Raw genomic sequence first — 20,130 nt, forward strand, 5'->3', positions numbered from 1 at the left:
AATACTTTAAGCCATAGAACCTGAACAAGCATGCAGATCAGATGTCTGACAAATCTAACTGGTATAGTTTAAAAGGAAATAAATATGGCAGCTTCTATAAGTCTAACACCTCGGGATCCATTTAAGGCCACGTCCACAGTTGTGCGTTATAGGACACTAGTAATGAGAGGGATATGGAGATTGCCATATTTATTTCCTTATTAGCAATACCAGTTGCCTGGCTGTCCTGGTATTGCCTGGCTGTCCTCTAATTCTTTTAGTCATGGATCCTGAACAAGCATGCAGCAGGTCAGGCGTTTCTGACATTATTGTCAGATCAGACTAGATTAGCCGCAGCTTGTTTCTAGTGTGTTATTCAGACACGACTGCAGCCAAATAGATCAACAGGGCAGCCAGGCAACTGGTATTTTTTAAAAAGAAATAAATATGGCAGCCTCCATTTTACCTCTTCCTTCAGTTGCCCTTTAACTTCCCTGGCGGAACGCAGTTTCTGAGGCCGTGTCCGCGGGAGGGATTTTTTTAATTAAATTTGCTTTAGCCTTTGTAGCTAGCACTAGGCTAGCTACCACTGTCCCCCAAGTCCCCCGCACCCTTCTGATCCCCCTGATCGCCGCCGCTATACATTACCAAGCCGCGATCCCGCGAGTGTAGGTCTGGGTTACCACCAGGAGGGTTAAGAGTGACTCAATGGCTTTATAACACAGCTTGCCGCACAACAATGCATCACCTATGCAACGTTCGCAGTTTGGTGGGTGTGTTGCGGTACAGAGTGTGGTAACACAATACGTTAATGGTTACAGGGAAGCATGTTTTTTGTGACTGTGTGGCTCCACTTTGCCCATATGTTGCATTCCTGCTCTCACAGGCAATGCAACACAACGGTCTCTGAATGTGACCTAAAAAGTCACAGTGCATTGTTCTGTGTTGTGCGCATGTATGTTATGAATAGAAATGATACAACATGCTTAGGGCAGTGTTCCCCAAACCTGTCCTCAAGGCCCACCAACCGTACATGTTTTGTGGAAATCCATAAAGGCATAAAGTTAATCAGCTCTGCTGAGACACTAATTACCTCACCTGTGCAGGTTTGTGCTTTTCTGCAAAACATGTACTGTTGGTGGGCCTTGAGGACAGGGTTGGGGAACTCTGCTTAAAGGAATACTTAAGCCAACAAAAAAAATGATATGTATATATACTCACCCGGGGCATCCCTCAGCCCCCTGAAGCTGGATGGTGCCCTCGCAGCCCCGCTCCGATCGTCCTGTCCCTGCCGGCGGCTACTTCCGGGTTCGGCGACAGCCGCCGACAGGCTGGGAACGCGGCTGATTCTCCGCGTTCCCAGCCGCTATATCACCCCTCTATGCTGCTATAGTGTATATATCCACCATGTGACCCCAGAGGAAGCCCCTCCAACCTCAGTGGGATTGGGGTGTAAAGCACACATTTGGGCTCTATTCACAAAGGTTTTTTACCCTATTTTCCTCTGTTTTCACCTTATCTGTTATTTTTTAAGCTCCCAAAGAGCAAAAATATAACATTTATTATTGAAATGTAGTTAATCAGGAAACTTACTTTGAGTGATTATTTTGCTTGTAATTGTGCTGAAAGGTTATTTTTTATCAAATAGATGATAAAATAGTTATTTCTGAGAAGTTTTGTGAATAAAGCCCAATAAAGGTACGACAGTCAGATGAGATTTATTATTTAGAGGCAACGCGTTTCACAGGTCTGAGCCCGCTTCCTCAGGCCAATACAATTGCCGCAGTACCAATAGCCAGTAGTATTCAGCACCGCTATAGGTGCCTCTGAGGTGCTCAATACTATGGCTGGATAGTGTAATGGTTAAGGGCTCTGCCTCTGACACGGGAGACCAGGGTTCAAATCTCAGCTCTGCCTGATCAATATGCCAGCACCTATTCAGCAGGAGACCTTAGGCAAGTCTCCCTAACACTGCTACTGCCTATAGAGCATGTCCTAGTGGCTGCAGCTCTGGCGCTTTGAGTCCGCCAGGAGAAAAGCGCAATATAAGTGTTTGTCTTTTATTGGCTATTGGTACTGCGGCACTTGTATTGGCCTGAGGAAGAGGGCTCAGACCCGTTAAATGTGTTGCCTGTGCATAATCTTATTGTCTTAGCTGACTGTTGTCATTTGAGGTAAGCGACCTAATTTTTCTACGTATTATTTGATTTTATCCTAATTTTATCTTTACCTGGGTGCCTCTTTACCCTTTTGTGCATTCATTGTGGTATTAAAGGGACTCCGAGCAGTGCAGAAACTATGGAAAGATGCATATCATTTTAAAGCTCTCTTTCTCCTCTTTCCAATGATATATAAACTGCCGCCCTATGCCTTTTATTTTTTGCTATTTTCGCGATTGAAATTGCCGCGGCCGCGATTTCAATCGCGAATATAGAGAAAACTAAAAGGCGTAGGGCGATGATTTAGGTGTCGCCAGAAAGAGGAGAAAGAGCTTTAAAATGATATCCATCTTTCCATAGTTACATTGTATTACACAGGGCGACTTTTTCCTAAAGTCAGCAGCTCCATTCTGCTGAATGGAGCTGCTGACACTGGGGAAAGTGTCGTCCTGTGTAATACAAGTAACTATGGAAAGATGGATATCATTTTAAAGCTCTCTTTCTCCTCTTTCTGGCGACACCTAAATCGTCGCCCTACGCCTTTTAGTTTTCTCTATTTTCGATATTGAAATAGCAGCCGCGGCAATTTCAATCGCGAAAATAGCGAAAACTAAAAGGCGTAGGGTGGCGGTTTATATATCATTGGAAAGAGGAGATAGAGAGCTTTAAAATGATATGCATCTTTCCATAGTTTCTGCACTGCTCGGAGACCCTTTAAGAAAGAAACAATGGACTTAGTGGTGTTTTCTGCCACTCTCCCCTCCATAGCAGGGAAGTGCTTGCCTGACCACCCAAGCATGCGCCTCGGAAGGATTCTTTTGGCAGTGTCTGTACATTTGACGGCCATCTAAAGTCTCTACTTAGCTTTAATCTTGTGACATGGAGATTAACGATAAAATACCCTCTCAGCCGTCTTTAATAAGGAAGTGCAAGTAGCCCCCTAATGTTAGATGTATTACAGTAGACCCAGCATTAAATAGAATTCACTTGTGTCTGTCTGTAGGAATAAAAAACAGAAATAAATGACTAGTTGGTGTGGATTTCTCACTCTTCCCAAAACACCGTACTGGCAAAGTTTGTTTTGTGTGTGGTATGTGTATATGTGTTCGTAGTGTCTATATGAATGGTGTACAGTATCACACAAAAGTGAGTACAGGGCTAACATTTTTGTAAATATATATATAATCATATTTCATGGGTCAACACTGAAGATATGACACCTTGATGCAATGTAAAGTAGTCAGTGGGATCTGGGCAATCTTCTCATAGCTCATAGTCTAGGCCATCTTTATGAAGAGTTTTTATTTTTAAGCTCCTCAGAGAGTTGTCTGCCATGAAGTGCCATGCTGCGCTTCCAGTGATCAGTATGAGAGAATGTGAGAGCAGTAACACCAAATTTAACACAACTGCTCCTCATTCACACCTGAGACTTTGTAACATTGAGTGGCATGACCCCAGGGAGAGAAAACATTGAATTGGAAAGAATTTTGGCATTCTTTACTTAAAGAAAACCTGAACTGAAAATTAAGTCACAATAAACATACACAAGTCATACTTACATCCCGTGTAGTCTACTCATCAATCTCTTTCTCCTCTCCCACGTCCTGTTTGTCCACTGTGATCGCCGGAATTCTCCGTCCTCCATTTTGAAAATAGCCATTACCCCATAACAACTTTCTGGTCAGCACACTGTTAAACTGTAACATCGCCCACTTGAGCCATAGGGAAACATAGACATTACCGGCCACATCAGTTGTCTACTGACAGCAACTGATCTATTTCAGTTCTGACAAAATGTTGTCCAAACTGGAACGGATCATTGTCAGAAGCAAATGGTGAGCCTCTGACAGGGACTGATGGCAAGGTAACTATTTAATGTTCATTTGAAGTTACCTTCAGTACAGGTTCCCTTTAAGGGTGTGCTCACTTTTGTTAGCGGGTTAGACCTAAATGGCTTTTTTTTTTTTTTTTTTGATGGGACAGCAAATTTACACAAATTTATACTATCTGTACACTGACTATTTTACATTGTATCAGTATCATATCTTCAGTATTGCCCCATGAAAAGATAAATAGCATATTTAGAAAAATGTAAGAGTTGTACTTACATGTGTGCGTATCTAACCACCACACTTGCAACGGTAACAGTAAATTCGGGCGCCTGAGGCAAGTGGACAAATCGGGCGCCGCCATTCAATCCCATAATAAATATCGTTTAATGGGCGCCCGACAGGAAAAAAGGGCGCCGGAGAAAAATAACGTTTTATAAGCGGCGCCCGGAGACTTTTACTGTTTTATAACTGCTTCTCATGATTACACATTATTTTATGATTTATAATTTTTTAAACATTATTTTTAAACGAAAAACAGTACAATCTTTTTTAAAACATTATTTTTAAATGAAAAACAGTACAATCTTTTTTAAAACATTATTTTTAAACGAAAAACAGCACAATATTTTTTTCACACGTTATTAATGCTTATCACAGGGGGGTCTTAGGTTTAGGCACCACCAGGGGGGTCTTAGGTTTAGGCACCACCAGGGGGGTCTTAGGTTTAGGCACCACCAGGGGGGTCTTAGGTTTAGGCACCACCAGGGGGGTCTTAGGTTTAGGCACCAACAGGGGGGTCTTAGGTTTAGGCACCACCAGGGGAGTCTTAGGTTTAGGCACCATCAGGGGAGTCTTAGGTTTAGGCACCACCAGGGGGGTCTTAGGTTTAGGCACCAACAGGGGGGTCTTAGGTTTAGGCACCACCAGGGGAGTCTTAGGTTTAGGCACCATCAGGGGAGTCTTAGGTTTAGGCACCACCAGGGGGGTCTTAGGTTTAGGCACCAACACGGGGGTCTAGGGGTTAGGGGTAGGTACAGGGACGGTTACCTACTATTTTATTTTAAACGTTATTATACGTTTCACTTTTTAAACGGAAGATTAACGTTTTCACAATTGCCAATTTCATGCACATTATTTAATGATTTATAACTTTATAAAACATTATTTTTAAACGAAATATAGTACATTATATTTTTAAACGTTATCCATGTTTATCGTTTAAAACCCTGCGCCCTTTTTTCCCAGCGCCCCTTTTTAACGTACGCCTTGCAACTAGAGTTGGGCCGAACAGTTCGCCTGGCGAACCTCTCTGGGCCTCTTACTACTTCCGGGTCGCAATGACCCGGAGTAGTACGCCTGCGCTGCCCGGCGGAGCGCGTCCTAGATCGCGCTCCTGTTGCCGGGCGCTCTCTGCGCATGAGCGTGACGTCACTCATGACGTCACGCACATGCGCAGAGAGTGCCCGGCAACGGGAGCGCGATCTAGGACGCGCTCCGCCGGGCAGCGCAGGCGTACTACTCCGGGTCATTGCGACCCGGAAGTAGTAAGAGGCCCATGAATTTAGAGATGTTCGCCGGCGAACGGTTCGGGAACCGTTCGCCACATCTCTACTTGCAACAGAGCAAATACTCTTAAAGGAATACTGTAGGGGCGTCGGGGGGGAAAATGAGTTGAACTTACCCGGGGCTTCTAATGGTCCCCCGCAGGCATCCTGTGCCCGCGCAGCCACTCACCGATGCTCCGGCCCCGCCTCCGGTTTACTTCTGGAATTTCAGACTTTAAAGTCTGAAAACCACTGAGCCTGCGTTGCCGTGTCCTCGCTCCCGCTGATGTCACCAGGAGCGTACTAAGCAGACGCAGACCATACTGGGCCTGTGCAGTACACTCCTGGTGACGTCAGTGGGAGCGAGGAAATGGCAACGCAGACGCAGTAGTTTTCAGACTTTAAAGTCTGAAATTGCAGAAGTGAACCGGAGGCGGGGCCGGAGCATCAGTGAGTGGCTGTGCAGGCACAGGATGTCTGTGGGGGACCATTAGAATCCCTGAGTAAGTTCAACTAATTTCCCCCCCCTACAGTATCCCTTTAAGCTACGTACACACATGCAACAACGATCGTTCGTTGTGAACGACGAACAAACTTTTAATTGAGGAAAGAACGATCTAAGTAAAGTTAGTTTTTAAAGGTGTGTAACGATCTGATCATTAGAACGAACGTTACATCACGTAAAGCAACTATTGCGCTTGCACATAAAAATGAAAAGTTCCATGGAGAAATAGCGAAATGCGCATGTCAAGCCTAGTACGAAGGACCGTTTCCAACGATGTACTACTTTTGCAAACGATCGTCGTTGGAAAAAATCCGCCAAGCTAGATCGTTCTTTAACTATCTAGCTCATCCGTCGTTAGACTTAATGGTCGTTGGCTGCTTTTTTTAAACGATCGTCGTTTGAAATGATCAGGGAACGATCGTTTCAAACGCATATAGTCGCATGTGTATACGCACCTTTACACTCCTTAACCATTTCCGTACCACCAGTTTCTGGCCCCTTAAGGACCAGAAACTGCTGGTTTGAAAACCGGCTCTTACTGAGGTTACACTGCACAGACCAGCCACTCTCGCTGCTGTCCCAACGCTGTAGCCCCCTCACTCTGCCGTCGCTATGACGGTAGAGCTCTCTGAGCCAGTCAGGAGACTATTTCATTGGCACCTGACCCTGTGATCAATGCAAGCAGATGGGATGTGAGCGAGAGGGCTGCAGCGGGAGCGTGCGGCGGGAATGATTGAAATCTATGCAGAGATATCAGGTGCCAAACTGCAATCGGGAAGCGGTTAAACAATATGCAGCTACATTTGAAAATATGCGGGCCCTTTAAGTCTCCCCCGCAATCTGCTATACTTGCCAGCCAAGAGGACGTAATTAAAATCTGCTTTTTACATTATAATAAAAATGGAGTCACGGGAGCATTTGTTTGCATAGAAGAAAGCCATTAAGAGTCATAAGTTTGCCTCTGAGAATGCGATTCTTCCTCTAATCTGTGAGAGCGCTAACATGGGGATGTATATCTGTATAGCTGTGGCTAAGCGGAGAAAAGTTCTTACCAGAAGGTTGCCTCCTTGTCTAAAATCTTTCATCTTTCTTGATGTCCCCCATAGATATTCCTGCACAATGTTTGCTCCCTTATGCTAGGTACACACCATACAATTTTGTGTTAGATATAGTTCGATAGATAATTTCCGACATGTCCGATCTTATTTTCAATCGTTTTTCTGATCGATTTCTCATAGAAGTGAATGGAAATAGATAAAAAAAGATAAGATTCAAATTGAATCGTAAATCGATCGGATGGAAAATCAACCTAAAAAAATGCATCGTGTGTACTCAGCATTAGTGTGTCTGTAAACCTATTCCTGTAAGCAGCGGGTGTCTTTCACTTACAAAACAATAGTAAAATCAGGAGTGTTCAGCTGTGCTATGGGAGGGAAGAGACTGGATCAGGTGGTCAGCAGCATGCACCAATGGCACTGACCTATCATGGGGGAAATGGCCAATCATGTAAGATGTCTCAGCTTGTACAGTCACCACAACCAGCATTACATGAATGTCCAGATCTATCCATTGCCAGCTCACATCTGTGGGCAGCTTTAAAATCTTTCTCCAAATCCCATTTGTATCTGCAGTTAAAAAACACTTATTTACAGTTTTCAAGGCGTTGTGATTTATGCTGTAAATTGTAGCAAAGCACGCTTTGCAGAAAATGGAAAATTGAGTATAGAGCTCAACCAAATGGAATTTCAGTAAAACTGTATCTGGGAGATGTAATTTATATTTCTGCTACATGGTGGATTGCATGCAAGTCTATTATGCAGCACTGTGTGTTCATTACCAGGGTTTAAGTAATCTTCATTTTTACACGAGCCAGAATCAATGTGCTTTGGAAATGTGTAGATAGTTAATCTGCTCTTTATCAAACCATTAGCACACTGGTGTTGCATTGACTGTCTGTCTCGTGTTTGGTTTATTATACCACACAAAAAGGTCTAATCGCTGGAAAGATGCGCTATTCATTTCCTTGCATTTACAGTATGTAGACAATGCTAACTTTTCTATGAAGTGGTAAAACTCCTAACAGTACAGTGCCTGAATAATACTAAATAATGAACCAAGGACCATTGTATGTACTGCGCATGCACTGAAGATAATTGAACTGTGTGATGTGGATGTGACACTTGCATTTCAAGTCACTACATCCCACCTGAGGCAGCAAACAAACCCCCGGAGTGTGTATGTGCTTAAAGTCTAACAAAATGTGTCAAGACAAATGATATTTATAATCAGATTAATAAGTATAAACCACTTATACCAGTAGAAGCAAAGTGGTAGGCAAAATCTTTTATTTATTTATTTTTCCAAGGGTTAAAGTACAACCGTAACAAGAGGGATATGGAGGCTGCCATATTTCCTTTTAAACCACACCAGTTGCCTGGCAGTCCTGCTGATCCTCTGCCTCTACTACTTTTAGACATAGACCTTGACGAAGCATGCAGCAGATCAGGTGTTTCTGACACTGTCAGATCTGACGAGATTAGCTGCATGCTTGTTTCTCTTGTAGCTAAGACACTACTGCAGCCCAGTAGCGTTCCTACAATAGGGCGCAGGGGGGCGTGGCGCACCGGGTGACAGCCAGCCAGGGGGGTGTCGCCACGACCCCCCATGCAGCCGCAGCAGGGGAAAAGCAGCGCTGGAAGGAGGGGTGACAGGGATAGCGGCGGGGAGGGGGGAAAGATCCCCCCCCCCTCCCTCACCTGGGTCCCCTCCTTCCGCCTCTCTTCCCCTTCAAATGACAGCGGAGGCAGCGGGCAACTTAGAGTAAGGGCAAGCGGGCAGAGACGACTACTCACTTTACGTCTGGCTGCGTTCCAGCAGCTGGAACGCTGGGTCACCGTCACATGCCTCTTCTCCGCCTCCAATGCTGTGACACGCATTGGAGGCGGAGAAGAGGCACATGACGGCGACGGAGCGCTCCAGCTGCTGGGACGCAGCCAGACGTAAAGTGGGTAGTCGTCTCTGCCCGCCCGCCCTTACTCTAAGTTGCCCGCTGCCCCCCGCTGTCATTTGGAGGGGAAGAGAGGCGGAAGGAGGGGACCCAGGTGAGGGAGGGGGGGATCTTTCCCCCCTCCCCGCCGCTATCCCTGTCACCCCTCCTTCCAGCGCTGCTCTTCCCCTGCTGGAGCAGCTATACTGGGGGCAACTAAACTAGCTATACTGGGGGCATCTATACTAACTATACTGGGGGCATCTATACTAACTATACTGGGGGCAACTAAACTAGCTATTCTGGGTGCATCTATACTGGGGGCAACTATACTGGGGGCATCTATACTGGGGGCAACTATACTAGCTATACTGGGGGCAACTATACTAGCTATACTGGGGGCAACTATACTAGCTATACTGGGGGCATCTATACTAGCTATACTGGGGGCATCTATACTAGCTATACTGGGGGCATCTATACTAGCTATACTGGGGGCAGCTATACTAGCTATACTGGGGCAACTATACCAGCTATACTGGGGGCAACTATACTAGCTATACTGGGGGCAACTATACTAGCTATACTGGGGGCAGCTATACTAGCTATACTGAGGGCAGCTATACTAGCTATACTGGGGACAACTATACTGGGGGCAACTATACTAGCTATACTGGGGCAACTATACTGGGGACAACTAAACTAGCTATACTGGGGGCAACTAAACTAGCTATACTGGGGGCAACTATACTATCTATACTGGGGCAGCTCTGGGGGCAACTATACTATCTATACTGGGGGCAACTATACTAGCTATACTGGGGGCAACTATACTAGCTTCACTGGGGCAGCTATACTGGGGGCAACTGTACTAGCTATACTGGGGGCAACTATACTAGCTAATACTTTAAATTACAGTTAGCTCCGCCCTCATGCGGTCATGACCACGCCCAATTTTTTGCCCGTTGTGGCCACGCCCATTTTTTAAGGGGGGCGGTGTCTTTTAATACCCAGCACCGGGTGCCAAATGCCCTAGGTACGCCACTGCTGCAGCCAAATAGACTAGCAAGGGTGCCAGGCAACTGGTATTGTGTAAAAGGAAATAAATACAGCAGCCTCCATGTCCCTCACATTAGTGTCCTTTAAAGCTGCATTATAACTTGCTTTCTGCCCCTTCTAGCAGCAGCTGGTGGGCGGGTCAATAAGATGTGATCATGTGACTTTCAAAGTAGGAAGAACAAGAGAGCAGAATACATTGGCTATCATTCATAAAGCATTCCCGCATGCGGAAATGCTTAATACCGCTGACTTTACCAACCACATTGCAAAATATCCATTCATAAAGGCTCTTTCCGCATGTGGAGCTGACATTCCCGTGCAGAGTGATAACTTACCGCCTTGTGCGGTGTTGATACGCAGTTATCCAGAAAAAGTAGCAAAATGTCCATTCATAAACATTACCGCATAGCGGTATGCGGACGGGGATTACCGATCCCCTGGATGTAGCGGGAAGCTTGCGGAGTACTTATAAGTGAATGGCACGGACCTCCCAAGCAGCAGATGAGAGAGCAGCGCACGGAGGGAATCGGGCAGCTTTTCTGTTTCCGCATGCCTACCGACACCATTCTCCAGAAAACCTCCGCACTGCTATCGCACCAGGCACAATTTTTATGAATGACCACCCAGAAGGCTAAACTACCGACGGCGGTATTCTCCCGCACGGGTTCTCCTTACCGCCAGCAAGTTTATGAATGATAGCCATTATGGTAAAGATGTAAAGGTGTTGGCAAAGGGTGGCGACAGAAGCAGTAACAATGCAAATGCAGCAGTTTTGCATCTGTGTTGAAGAATGTTCAGCTACAGACAAGCACAGCTATAAAACAGATACTGGAAGTTAAATTTCACCTTTTAAGAACAAAGGAATCCCTATAGCAAATTCAAAGATTATTGCTGATCAAAGGAATAATGCAGGTACTGAAACTGATAATAAAGGCTTGTGCAAAGACTCCTGCAGCATGGTGGAATCTCTGGGCTATCTTATGACAACAGTCCTTCAAGCATGGTACACAAAGTTCAGTTGATATAGTTGCAAAGAAGTGCATTTTTCGTTTCATTAATCCTTCGCTTGTGGCAAATTAAAATGGAAAGGTCATAATTAATCACATTAAATTAGGAAAATGGCACCCAGCTGTATTTATATCAAATTTGTATTGAAAGTGAGCTAAATTGCTAGCTGCCCTCTCCCCTTATCCCACTAGCAGGTGTTTAATTTTACCATTAGATTTGTTAGTGTTGGGATTGCACAACACTTTATAAATTCTTTATATGATTGCTAATTCTACCTTCTATAAAACTTTATAAAACCCAGCCTACCCTGCAGCACTCCCAACATCTAGGGTGGAGCATCTAATTTTAAGCTTCAAGGTGCATTGGATAAAGCATATATGCTGCAGGGATGCATTGGATGCAGCAGTTCACATACACTGCCTGTCAAGAAAAAAATCACTCTTTTAGTTTTGACTACGCCACACATTGGCTGTGGTATAGATCACTGCTGCTATGTCACAATCTTTATTTTAGTCCATAGTTCACATTCATTTTTTGCCAAGGTCTTGTAGAGAGGATGGGAGAGTCGGACTGCTGCGCACATTTCAAAAATTCTCAGTGTGGTTAAGGTCTGGACTCTGGTAAACAATACATGCGTAAAAATGTCTCCCTGAACCACTCCTTCACAATTGTAGCCTGATTAATTCTGGCATGGTCATCTTGGAATATGCATGTGTCCTCAGGGAAGAAGAAATTCACTGATGGAGTAGGTAGTCCAGGTGGCTTCATTGTTTGGCAAACCTAATCATCCATGCAGTAATTTATGCAATGGGAGGCTCCTACCTATTTGCTTAGTTAAATCCAGGTTTTTTTTTGTTTTGTTTTTCTTTTACATACTGTGAATTATGCACTGAATTGATATTCAATATAATAAATACATATTCAGCACTTGGGCAGATCTTTTCATATTCAAAATACTTTACTACAGTGTATTTGCACATGCTGTATCTACACCATGGTACTTCAAACATGTACTACACTTACAGGCAAAAACATACCAGTATATTGTGTGTCAGGCTGCTTCATTGATACAATAATGTTACAGTAGTAAAGGCCATATATGTAATGAGCACTTTGAGAAAATATATTGGGTATCTTATACACACAGCGATAAGGGCCCGTTTCCACTACTGCAAAATACACAGCGTTTTGCCGCATGTGAGTTGGACGGGGAATTGCTGCCTTTTCTGTTTGTAGGCTTGCTATCCAAATCGCATGCCAATGTGATCAGACAAGTGGCTGCAGTTTACCGCAGCACACATCTTTATCCCTATAGCCAGGCTCGGCATGGTTTTAGCAATTCGGCTGAGGCTTCGCAGCAGCATGGTTGCTGTGTCTGATTTGGAAATGGGAGTGGCACATGAGCTTTTCACCAGTTTTCTCTAAGAAGATAATTTTTTGTTTTTTAGTGTTTAAAGTTGAAAACCTACTCCGAGTTAGATAAAATAATCAAACCGTACATTCATTTTATTGATAAAGTGTGAAAAAAATCTGCTGTAAGAAAACTCAGGAGAAAAGCTAACTGAATAAGGCCCATCGTGGTTACTAACCAGCATCAGTTTTCTGCAAAAAGTCCTGAGGAGACTAAGGAACCAGTTCTCATGAAACAGCTGTCAATTTATTAGATTTCACTGAATATGAGGAGCTCAGTTTTCTTTTCCTAGATGGCATACAGTGACGTTCCACACAGCCATGTACCTCTTTATATTTTAATTTTTCTGTACCTGATAGGCAAGGCCATATTTTTCACCACTTGAATGACTTTATTGATAACCCCCCACCTTCCACGTGCAACAGTCTCCCCTCCCATTTTATGTACAGCCTTCATATCTTCCTTTTGGCTTTCATTTCATGTGCAACATGAGAACTTTCTCCTTTTATAAGCCTCCATCAGCAGCAGCAGCTAACTGTTGCATGTGTTGCCAACCATTGCAGCCTCAGCTCCCATATGCAGCAATACCTCTTCCATGACCAGTCGCCCAAAGCCTGGGCCTGTGTGGCCTTTCCAGAAATGCTGCCCTGCTGATTGGATGACTGAAGTAAAAACAGCAAGTCGTCACTGTTTCTATGTTACAGCTCCCTTATTAAATCGCCAAGACAGCATTAAAGGACTTCCAAGGCCAAAATTACTAAAATGACACTTTACCTTTTTATTATCAGAATCCACGGAGGATCTAGAGCTTTCGGTTCCCCCAGGGCTTTGCCAGACCCCACCGAACGGGTCGCATCCATTCCACCACTAAGATGGCTGCCCCCTTGAGCCGCGGCTGCGCAGTACGCTTTGCCGCGAGTGCGACTGCGCAGTCTTTAGCCCACCTCCAGCCGCGCCCGACGTACGCTTCAGGAGGATGCCGGGAAGCACTACGCGGCTGGAGGTGGGCTAAAGGCTGCGCAGTCGCACTCGCGGCAAAGCATACTGCGCAGCTGCGGCTCAAGGCTGCGGCCATCTTAGGGGTGGAATGGATGTAACCCGTTCGGTGGGGTCGGGCAAAGCCCTGGGGGAACCGAAAGCTCTAAATTGACAGCGGAAGGGAGCGGAGGACGAGCAGGGCATCCTCCGTGGATTCTGATAATAAAAGGGTAAAGTGTCATTTTAGTAATTTTGGCCTCGGAAGTCCTTTAAGGCTCCTCATGGGTGGTAAGTGCAGCTCCGTATTTCCCCAGAAGGGACTGATTCTATGGGAATCGTTGGCATGGCTATCATGCAGTACAGAACTGCAAGCCCAATGCAGGAAAGTAAATTAAACTGAATTAAAGTGTACCTGTGAGAAAGAAAATGCAAAAGATAGACATGTACCCTCTTTGACAAGAGCTTGGCAAATTTGCTTGCACAGCCTTTCCGTATACGAGCGAATCGCATGGAGCCTTTCTGTATACGAGCGAATAGCATGGAGCCTTTCTGTATACGAGCGAATAGCATGGAGCCTTTCTGTATATGAGCGAATAGCATGGAGCAACATATACCCATGCATAAGTGGCTATATGCTACTGTGCAGGAGCGAGCAGTCAGTGCTCCTGCCGCTGCGCAGTGTGGCCACGCTCGCACAAGGACAGAAGCACGGCCGTGAAGAAACTGAGGGTCCCAGAGCTGCATCACTGGGGCGAGTAGGATGGTTGAGGCCTTGGATTATCCTGAAATGTATCTACTGGGTTAAGTATCTAACTTTTGCATTTTTTTTACCCTCACAGGTTTATTTTTAAGGACAACTGAAATGAGAAGAATATGGAGGCGGCCATATTTATTTCTTTTTAAACCATATTAGTTGCCTGGCAGCCCTGCTGATCTAATTGGCTGCAGTAGTGTCTGAATAACGCACCAGAAACAAGCATGCAGCTAATATCGTTAGATCTGACTAATGCCAGAAACACCTCATCTGTTGCATGCTTGTTCAGGGCCTATGGCTGAAAGTATTAGAGGCAGAGGATCAGCCGGATAGCCAGGAAACTGGTATTGTTTAAAAGGAAATAAATATGGCAGCCTCCATATCCCTCAGTTGCCCATTAGGCATTCTGCATTGGCAAGTTGAGGGGAGCTCTGAGTAGTAGGAATGTTCATTGAATACTGCACTCACTTGCCCGTGTGAATTATTCCTTGTTGTGCACCTCCAGTGAATTACAGTGTTACTTCAGTGCACAAGCGCCTCTCTGTATGACGGCAATATTTGTGTGAACGGTGCTTTCAGTTGCTATGTTACCTGTGTGCAAGGGTGCTTCAGTGCATTGCTGTATTGCAGAGCATTACCATATCCATTCTCCTAGACTCATTCTCCACACCTCATATAGAGCTTTCCTCTCTCTGTCCTTTACCCTTATTATACTTCATTCCTTTCTCACTGTGATGAATATTTAAGCTTCAATGTCAGGTTTTTTTCCTATTATGTAAATGATTTGGCCTCATTATCGGTGAAAACTCTGTGGTGTAGTGGCGGTATATCTGAGATCAGCGGCAGCTGTCACCAGTACGTACTATCTGTGCTCACATTCTGTCAGTGATGCAAGATGTCTGTGTACCTCCTGTCACTAATATGGAGGTTGTGTGCTCAAATTCTCTATTGAAGGTATGATCCTCCAATGCACTAGAAACAAGGCATCTAATAAAGCATCTTATCAGAGAGTATCTTCAGCACAAGCTGCCCATCAGAATGACCGCTGAGGTGATAGTCCGGTAAGAATTTGTGTCGCTGTAAAAGTTCAATGGTGATTAAACCCTACTACTTCCTAATCCTCCTTATTGATGCTTTCATGGGGAGGGTGACTGCACTGACCAGTACAGAGGTTCAACTCACTTTGCTACTACTGTCATTAGCCAGTACCCATAGAACTACTGATCATTCTGACATGCAGATTTCATCCCTGGAATGCCAGGGTGATTGGTGTAGGTCAGTAGAGGAGATTGGCAAACATTCTCCTAATATAAACATTTCCACTGACCCTGGAAGGGGAAAGCGGAGCCAGTCGAATTAAGTGGTTACCATTTGATTATCTAGTTCTAGTAGTTATTTAACTAGCAGCTTTGCTAGACTTAGAGGAACTGTAGTGAAAATAGTTTATAAACATATATTTTATTAACATACAGTATTCCATTTTAAACTATTTAGTCGTGTTTTCAATTTGTTAAATAGTCCCTCTCCCTGATTTACATTCTGAAAAGTATCACTGGAGGTGACCTCTTTAGTTCTGCCAGGTGATCTGTACGGAATGTTTGTTACTGAGAGATCTATGCAAAGGGGGAGATGCTAGTTGCTTGGCAGTTGGAAACAGTCGTCATTTCCCACAGTGCAACACGGTTTACAGACAGCAAACTGTCATGGCCATGATATCACACTGTGGGAGAGGTTTCACCACTATATAAACCATACAGATGTTGTCCCTGATCTATTCAAGAAAAAGTTTGTCTTTACCTTCCTCCCTGCATCAGTGGAGATTTTTCAATAGTGCTGAACTATCTTTAGATTTGACTATTCTTTTGTGTTTCTAAGCTGAACTCTTTGGAGTTTAGTCATTTTTATCAACTCTTTACCCCCCTTTTTCCAGTCTCAGCGACAGATTGCCCGGTTACTGGACACAGGTTACCCATGTATGCTTGTAATATTCCATTGAATCCAGTATTCAGTTCATTTTCTTATTTATCTATTTGTTTATTTTTTTGCAAGACGAACTTATAAATAAAGCTTAGCCTGTAAAATACAACAAGACGGAGCGAAGGTTGAACTCATCCGGCAATCACACTGGAGCAATGAACGTAAACCTTGATTTATTTAGCCCTTTCGTTCCTTTTACTGTTTTTTTTTTTTTTTTTTTTTTTTTTTTTTTTACAATGAATTGACTTTCCAGAAATTAAAACTGAATATATAGGTGTGTTCAGCACATTTGATGAAATTGGCTTAAACAGAGCACATGGAAAATTAAGAAGACAGTACCTGGTTGTTGGCTTTGTGGTGTGTACACCCAATTCTCAATCTGCCACAGTCTAGTAGCAGATTCTTAGAGCAAAGTCAAAGGCACACTGTAGTGGGTGAGTTGTGAAGATTGCTTTTTTTTTTCTTTTAAACCATGCCAATGTCCTGGCTTTCCTGCTGATTGTATCTTTCAGCCACATGTTTGATTCAGACATTTCAGCCGAAAGCAGGGCTGCCAGGCAACTAGTATTCTGTAAAAGGCAAGACATTTATTTCACGTTTCTCTCTTGGCGGAAAGTTGCAGCCACTTAAAGCGCTCTTCATGGGCAAAGAGGAGCTTTAGAGAGCCATGCAAAAAGACTCCTTATGGTTTTACGTACTGGTTGGAGCTTGATTGGATTCCAACCCTAGTCAAAGGCTCGAATCCTGCATCAAAGGCAGCACCCCTAGACAAAATCTTTAGTGACCCCAAAGAAAAAAGGTCAACTAGTCTCATCTGGATCCTACAGAGCCTTCCGTGTCCCCTCTCTGTGTCCTGGTTCCAGCGCTGTCCCCCGTTAGAATTTGCCACCTCCAGGAGCCCTCAGAAGAACTCCGGTCCCCGAGTGCTCCCAAAGACCGGTAGCTCCCTACTGCGCATGCGCAGTACGGAGTCTCCCATCTTCAGAAGCACTCGGGCGTGCATGCTTTCGAAGGCTTCTGAGGATCACTGAAGGATGGTCGGAAACATGCAGTGGGGTGGCAGGGGCACCGTCAGAGGACTGAGAAAGCTCTGTAGGATCCAGGGCCTTCCCTCTCCTCCATAGGGGAGAGTATGTGTCTTTTGGGGGCTTTAGTTTTACTTTAACCAGTACGCATCCTATATACCCCTCCCACTACATTCTCCTTTAACTTACCAGTATGTATATTTTTGGGATGTAGAAGGAAACCAGATTACCTAGAGGATATGAGCAAACCGCTGTTTACCTTTTATTTTACTTGGCAAAAAGGCACTTGTATGATGGTCACAGGAGAAGAGTGACCCCTTTCCATCCATTAGGGGCAGCAGGGGATACGGGTAAAAATGCATCATTAGCAGTTCCCTACTTCAGCTCTGTACATAATCGTATAAGAGGCAGTCAGTCATGTGACCATTATATGGACGGAAGCTTTGAAGTATAAGTAGATAAACTGCGCAGACACACATTCTGTAAGTTTTATATCTCGTTGTATTTACATGTAATAACACAACTAGGAACAGTCGTGCTTTTCAGAATAGTTGTAATAAATCACCAGCCCGTCTCTGCAGTGTCTCTAGTGGCTATATCACAGGTAAAGATGGGTGTTGGTTTTACTCAGCCTGATTGAATTAAAACATTTTTTCCAGCAAGTAAGTGCCTGTACTCCTGCATACATATGGGGGGGGGGGGGGGGGGGGGAGGTGCTTGTGAAGGGTCTGCCGCTTTGCAGATGGTTTTAATACATGTCATTATGGAAAATTGAATAGAAAATTGCGTGTCAGTCCCATGAGTATAAAGTTTCTCTACCATCGATATTTTTTTTTTTTGTGTTATTACTAGTTATTTTGTAGTACATTATTTTTTTAAGTTTGCAATGCCGTGTTTAAACCAAGGGTATTCAGAAGTCTCACTTTCATCGCAAATCCTAAAAAAAAACCTGGCATATAACTTTTGTTTAAGGACAATGGATAGAGGAATGCAAATTATTTCTTTACACGCCTTTGACCAGCGCATGTATTCAGAATTGCTTAGGGGTAGCTCAGGTACAGCTTCAAGGTGATATTCCACTTCACCAAAAATGTGCTGTAAACCTATACCAGTGCTGGCCCAATGTTGTGTGTGGTTTTTACATTTAAATTTTCAGGCAGCTATGAATTTCTAAAACGGATAGTATGCCCTAGTTGCCTTACTTTCCTAGTCTGGAATCTGTACTGTCTCATTCATTTTCAGTATGGACAGCCCAGAAATCTGCAGCTGCCTTAAAGAGTTAATTGTTAGGCTTGGAAGTGACAGCTTCTGTCTTGTCTGTAGCTTGTCGGGAATATAGGAAACCCCACTGATAAGCAAATTACAGCCATAAGCGTTTTCCTGGCAGAATACAACTTCTGAGAGCATAGGGAGATGGGAAAAGGTCAAAAGTTAATGTATTTTCATTTAGGGACACTTAATTGGCTGCCACTGAGCTGACAACAAAACATCCAATCTGTTTAATTATAAAATAAAACCATGGGATATCTAAAATGGGCATTTTTTAGGAGTAGGAGGATAAATACAATTGTTTCTCATCAGTTTATTTTTACCTCGAGTTCACTTTAAAATCCTCTCATAGTGCTCAATACTGTTTATGTAAACACCACGCTGCAGGATGTGCCACCACAGGAGGGAATCAATCACTCTCCCCTTTGTGGATACACTCACTGACTAGCCACTTATGTTTGTGTATAATAAAGCATTGATCCTCATCGGATCAGAAGACTACTCCAAACACCTGCTTCTTAAAAAGTTTATCAATAGGTTTATTCCATAAAATCAAGGACAGCGGGTCAGATTTTTCCCAACGTAGCATACAGCTATATACCGTGAAGTTCAGCCAGCACATCTCTGTCTGGTTCACCACACTTACTTGTGCGTCAGCAATACCTCCAGGCTCAACCATAAGCGTTTTCAGCATATGACTCATCGGGGTTGAGAATTTATACAAGGAAAGTCACTGGAAATTGTTTGTTTAATCCTTATTACTGTGAAGGTGGAATATCTCTGTAAATATGGAATTTAACCTGCATTCTGTGGTTTTAGGCGAGCTGGCCATTATTACTTGAAGGTATGGATTTTCACGGCTATATTTTTCAGAAATGTTTGGTATATGTTACCTTTTAATGTGGTGCCTGGCCTTTCCAGTCTTTCCCCAGTTTAGTCCATCATCCATAGTTTGAGCTTCAGGAAGATGACACATTTACTCCTTTCATCTCACAGAGACTCCCTTGCTAGCGAACAGAAGGAATCCAGTGCAGGAGATTTGGGCGTAGCCGGCGACACCATAGACCGTAATAGGAATTACGTCTATAGCGGTGTACAGTGAGTAACTTAATCGCCGTCAGAAGACAGAACTGAAGTTACTTTTAAAACACTAATTCGGTCACCAGCAATAGCTGGAAGCCGAATTACATTTTTTCCCACCATCCACGTGGACCTGGAGGGGGAATAGTAATTAACGTCGCCAGGACTTGTGCAGCAGCAGGACAGGCTATATATCGGCTGTATGCTGCGCCCAAGTCTCCCGGCGGCGATTTCTCTTGTACACCTTGCCAGGTTATGCTCCTTTCTGCTCACAATTCATTTCATCTCGCAATCAATTTCATCTATATTCTTGTTCCTGCATTTTTCACTTATTTGTACCAAGAATGCAGCAAAGCTAGTGAAACTTCCCTGCTACTTCTGGAGAAAACCTGGTAAGTGTTGAGGCGGTGCAGACAACCCAACAGATAGAAGTAGCCATTAGGTGATTCAAATTCTATATGACTTGCTGTATTTTTTGGACTATAAGACTCAATATTTCTCCCCCAAAAGTGGGGGGAAAAGGTCACTGCGTCTCTTGTAGTCCAAATGCAGGGAGTTCCTGAC

At 44.0% G+C, this 20,130-nt stretch overlaps 1 protein-coding gene across 3 annotated transcripts in view; it reads left to right on the forward strand.

The window, feature by feature from the left end:
* Nucleotides 1–20,130, forward strand: part of DSCAML1 (DS cell adhesion molecule like 1) — a 406,342-nt gene that overhangs the window by 132,341 nt on the left and 253,871 nt on the right. The window lies entirely within an intron of this gene.

This window comes from Hyperolius riggenbachi, chromosome 6 (assembly GCF_040937935.1).
Source record: "Hyperolius riggenbachi isolate aHypRig1 chromosome 6, aHypRig1.pri, whole genome shotgun sequence".
Classification (NCBI taxonomy): Eukaryota; Metazoa; Chordata; class Amphibia; order Anura; family Hyperoliidae; genus Hyperolius; species Hyperolius riggenbachi.